This window comes from Scyliorhinus canicula, chromosome 21 (genome assembly GCF_902713615.1).
Source record: "Scyliorhinus canicula chromosome 21, sScyCan1.1, whole genome shotgun sequence".
Lineage (NCBI taxonomy): Eukaryota > Metazoa > Chordata > Chondrichthyes > Carcharhiniformes > Scyliorhinidae > Scyliorhinus > Scyliorhinus canicula.
The window spans coordinates 1,212,938-1,218,007 of record NC_052166.1 but is presented as its reverse complement, the minus strand read 5'-3'; the positions used below and the strand labels follow the sequence as shown (position 1 = coordinate 1,218,007).

The following is a 5,070-nucleotide window of genomic DNA, read 5'->3' as shown; positions in this document are numbered from 1 at the left end:
CTGTACCTGTCCTGGGAGTGTTTGATGGGGACAGTGTAGAGGGAGCTTTACTCTGTATCTAACCCCGTGCTGTACCTGTCCTGGGAGTGTTTGATGGGGACAGTGTAGAGGGAATACTCCGTTTGAACATGGAAGGCTGCAGTGAGGTGGGCAGGAGTCGAGGAGGATGAATGGAAAAGTGGCCTGTGCCCTCGGAAGTACAGGCAATAACATACTGCTTTATACATATATATACTTTATATATATATATTTATATACACACACACAGACACTATATACAGCTCCGCACTCTCCATCAACTGGTCAGGAGGCGACAATTGATTCCCGGCTCGGTAGCCCCTTCAGCTGTGCTCGGGTATCCCCTCCACCTCGTTAGTGACTGCGTGAGTCTTGCTGATTCTCACTAACTCCTGTGAAAGTACCTCCAAATCCTGGGGGGAAGGGGGGGGGGGGGGAAAGAGGTATAGAGGGAGAAGGAGAAGGAGAGATAGAGAGAGAATTACTCAAGAAGCTGTGTCATGATATGCAGGCACACACGCACATATACATAATGATATACAGACAAGCAGCGAATGGACACAGAGAACAGGACACGACCAATAAGCAGGCAGGACACGCAGGGGTGGGATCCGACTATAAAAGACCCACGCTCCACCCCTAGAGAGTCAGTCAAGGGTGTTGTTACAATCTCACACCCCCACCACGTGGCTAAGAGCTAGTCTGGTTCAGTCAGAGTAACCACACTGAGGTTAGCAGAGATTCGAACTCACAGAGAACTGTGCTAACTCTGTATTAGTTCAATAAACCTGATTGAACTAACTTCAAGGTCTGGAGTACTTTCGGATTTAAACTGCATCCAGTTGCAGCCAGTGTTAGACCAGTGTACCTAACACGACATGATACGAGACTTCTAATTTAAGGTGGTTTACCTCAGTCCGTTCCGTGACGACCAGCGAATGTATCCCGGCCCCATGGAGAAGATTCAGGCTCCTCACCAGCTCAGGACCTCCAGCAATCTCAGTGCCAACTGGCTGATATTCAGGCAAAAGTTTCTGCTGAACATCGAAGCCTCAGACCTCGAGGGTGTGTCTGATGCCAGGAAGATCGCGCTTCTCCTCTCAACAGCGGGTGATCAAGCCATCGAACTCTTAAACTCGTTTATCTTCACCGAAGGCCAGGACAAGACACAGTTTCAGACCGTTCTGGACAAGTTCGAAAGTCACTGTGAAGTGGACACCAATGAAATCTTCGAGCGCTACATATTCAAACAGCGTCTACAAGGTTAAGATGAATCTTTCAACTCCTTCTGAACTAGCCTCTCCGCCTGCTGCCGCTGTCCTGCAACTTTGGTGATATTGCTGACTCCATGATCAGAGACCAAATCGTGTTTGGAGTTCACTCTGATCCTCTGAGAGAGCGGCTACTGAAAATCAAGCATATGACCCTGCCAGTCGCGATTGAAAGATGCACAGTGCATGAGCACGCCAAAAATCGCAATGCCCAGTACAAACCGGCTGAAAATGAGAAACTTGCCTCCCACGAGGCAGAGTGTGTGCAGGTCATCTCCCGGATGCAGTGCCTCAGCATTGATGAAAGCGGCCATTTTGCGCGCTTTTCCCAGAGCCCCACGCATGCGCGATGCGAACGGGGTAACGAAGCGGCCGACACCCACACTGCGCATGTGCACCGTACACCGCGTCACAACGTCGATGTCATGACGTGCCCGAACTGCGGCAACGCCCACTTAAAGAAACATTGCCATGGAAGAGGCAGGCGATGTTTAAACTGCGGGAAGCCTGGATACTATGCAGCCTTGTGCAGGTCTGCACCACCAGTCAGGGGCCAGCGCTCCCAATTCCAACGACAGCGCGTCCAGAATGTGCAACACCGATTACAGGATTCTAATCCTGGCAGCACAACGGATGCAGAGGGAGACAGCCTGGACTCCGCCCACTGTGTGGGCATCATTACCACACGTGACCATGCCACACCTAACTCATCTCACATTCAGTCCATCCTCGCTGTGGATTCGGACGAATGGCGGCGGTGATGCAGGTCAATCGCTGCTCCATCCAGTTTAAGCTGGACCCAGGGGCTTCTACCAACCTCCTCTCACAGGCAGACTTCAAACGCATCAAGAAGCCCCCCAAGGTCCTTCCAGCAGCCTGCCAGCTCCTGGACTACAGCGGTAATGCCATCACGGCACTGGGATCCTGCCATCTACTCCTCTCCAACCGGGGCACCCATGCACAGCTAAGGTTTGAAGTTGTCAAGCCGGACAGGGCATCCCTTGGCGTGCAGACCTGCAGCAGCTGAACCTCGGGCAGCGGGTTTACACACCGACATCCTCCAATGTGGATCTTCAGGCCGGCATTGACGATATCCTCGCTCAGTATCCGGATGTGTTTGACGGGATGGGAACGCTGCCATATCGATACAAGATCCTGCTGCGACCTGATGCCAAGCCAGTGGTCCATGCCCCACGCCGGGTCCCGGCTCCGCTGAGGGAGCGCCGGAAGGCACAGCTCAAGGATCTTCAGCAAAAGGGCATCATTTCCACGGTAACCGAACCGACTGACTGGGTCAGCTCGATGGTGTGTGTTAGAAAGCCTTCGGGGGACCTGCACATCTGCATTGATCCCAAGGATCTCAATAAGAATATAATGTGTGAAGACTACCCCATCCCGAAGCGGGAGGAACTCACCAGTGAGATGGCACACGCACGTTTCTTCACCAGGTTAGATGCGTCACATGGATTCTGGCAAATCCAGCTGGATGAGTCCAGCAGGAGGCTCTGCACCTTCAACACACCGTTTGGCAGGTACTGCTGTAACCGTGTGCCTTTAGCATTGTCTCGGCATCGGAGATCTTCCATCGCATCATGGAGCAGATGATGGAGGGCATTGAAGGGATTCGTGTGTACGTGGACAACGTCATCATATGGTCCACAACCCCTGAGGAGCAGGTTTCCCGTCTCCAGCAGGTATTCCGCCGTGTCCATGACAACGGCCTGAAGCTGAACAGGGCCAAATGTTGCTTTGACATGTCGACACTCAAGTTCCGAGGTGACCAGATCTCTCAGCAGGGCGTGCACCCGGACACAGACAAGGTCAAGGCCATCGAAGCCATGAAGGTCCCTGAAGACAAGAAGGCGGTGCTGCGCTTCCTGGGCATGGTCAATTTTCTGGGCAAGTTCATCCCAAACCAGGCCTCACACACCACGGCCCCACGAAACCTGGTGAAAAAGCCCACTGCCTTCGAGTGGAAGGCGGCCTATCAGGCAGCGTGGTTGGAGCTGAAAGCCAAGCTCACCACTCCACCCGTCTTGGCATTTTGCAACCCAGACAGGGAAACGAAAATCTCAACAGACCTGAGCCAGGATGGCATCGGTGCGGTGCTGCTTCAACGCGATGACACTTCATCCTGGGCACAGGTAGCTGACGCATCGAGGGCCATGACGCCCACCGAAACCAGGTGTGCGCAAATACAGAAGGAAGGCCTGGGTCTTCTCACTGGCATTCTCAAGTTTCACGACTATGTCTACGGCCTGCAGACATTCGCTGTCGAGATGGATCACAGGCCTCTGGTCCACATTATCCACAAGGACCTGAACGACAGGACGCCTCGGTTTCAGCGCATCCTCCTCAAACTCAGAAGGTACGACTTTGACTTAGTGTACACGCCTGGCAAGGAGCTAATCATCGCTGATGCATTGTCCCACTCCATCATCGCTGATGCATTGTCCCACTCCATCATCGCTGATGCATTGTCCCACTCCATCATCGCTGATGCATTGTCCCCCTCCCTCACATTGCCGAGTGAACCACTGAACGTTATCCAGCAGATTCAGTCACAGGTTGAGTCACAGGTGCAGCTGTGTGCTAGCACCCTCCCGGCGTCTGATGAGAAGGTGATTCGTTTCCGGGAGGAGACAGCCAAAGACCCCCTCTTGCAGCGTGTTATGCACCACCTCGCCAATGGTTGGCAGAAAGGGCAGTGCCCTCAATCTTTCAATGTAAAGGACGACCTGACGGTGATTGATGGTATCCTCCTCAAGCTGGACAGGATTGCCATTCCACACAGTCTGCAGAGCTTGGTACTCCGTCAAATCCGTGAGGGATGCCTGGGTGTGGAAAAGTGCAGACGGAGAGCCAGGCAGGCTCCCTACTGGCCCAGGATCAGCCAGGACATCGCAAACATGGTCCTTAACTGTGCGACCAGTCAATGCGTCCAGCCAGGGCAAAGGAGACACTTCAGCAGCATGAAATTGACCCACACACATATATATATATATATACACACTCACACTCCACCTCTTTCCACTGATGAACATCGAGAGAGTCAGTCAAGGGTGTTGTTACAATCTCACACCCCCACCACGTGGCTAAGAGCTACTCTGGTTCAGTCAGAGAGAGTAACCAGACCAGTTAGCAGAGAGTCGAACTCACAGAGAACTGTGCGAACTGTGCTATTAGTTCAATAAACCTGATTAAACTAACTTCAAGGTCTGGAGTATCTTTCTGATCTAAACTGCATCCAGTTGCAGCCAGTGTTAGACCAGTGTACCAAACACGACAGGCTGCACATCCCGTCTTCATCAAAGTGCAGTCAGTCGCGGAGATCGAAGGGGGTTTAATCCTGTCATCTATCCCAGGACACCCTCCTCTCCTCTCTCCCAAAGTCACTCTGAGGGAGGCTGTGGGAGGGCGGGGGGGGGGGGGGGGGGGGGGGGAGGAGAACAGGGAGGGCTAGTAGAGCGAGGGAGGGAGGTGTGCATTTCCGTGAGGGTGTGAGAGGATTAGATTAGAGCAGTTCACGAAGAATGACCCCGAGTCCAAGGCTCCCACCTCCCCCCGGCACCGCCCCCTCCCCCTCCAGGCCCCCTCCCCCTCCAGGCCCCTCCAGGCTCCCCCCCCTCCCGGTACCTTCTGAAGGTGCATGTTTTTAGTCAGTTGCTCCTCCAACATGTTCTGCAGTTTCTTGTTCATTTCCCGGATGTTTTCGTCTCCGGGTTTGACCAGGTCGCGGAGCACACTGCTCAACGAGCTCCGGTCAGCGGAACCGTGGGCC

The 5,070-nt window shown here is 53.6% G+C and overlaps 1 long non-coding RNA gene across 1 annotated transcript; it reads right to left on the bottom strand.

The window, feature by feature from the left end:
* Positions 1–222: 222 nt before the first annotated feature.
* LOC119955953 lies at positions 223–5,064 on the bottom strand. Its single transcript, XR_005458556.1, has 2 exons — positions 4,926–5,064; positions 223–431 (listed from the first exon to the last, which is right to left on the bottom strand). It is a non-coding gene; the product is annotated as an uncharacterized LOC119955953 (long non-coding RNA).
* Positions 5,065–5,070: the final 6 nt, after the last annotated feature.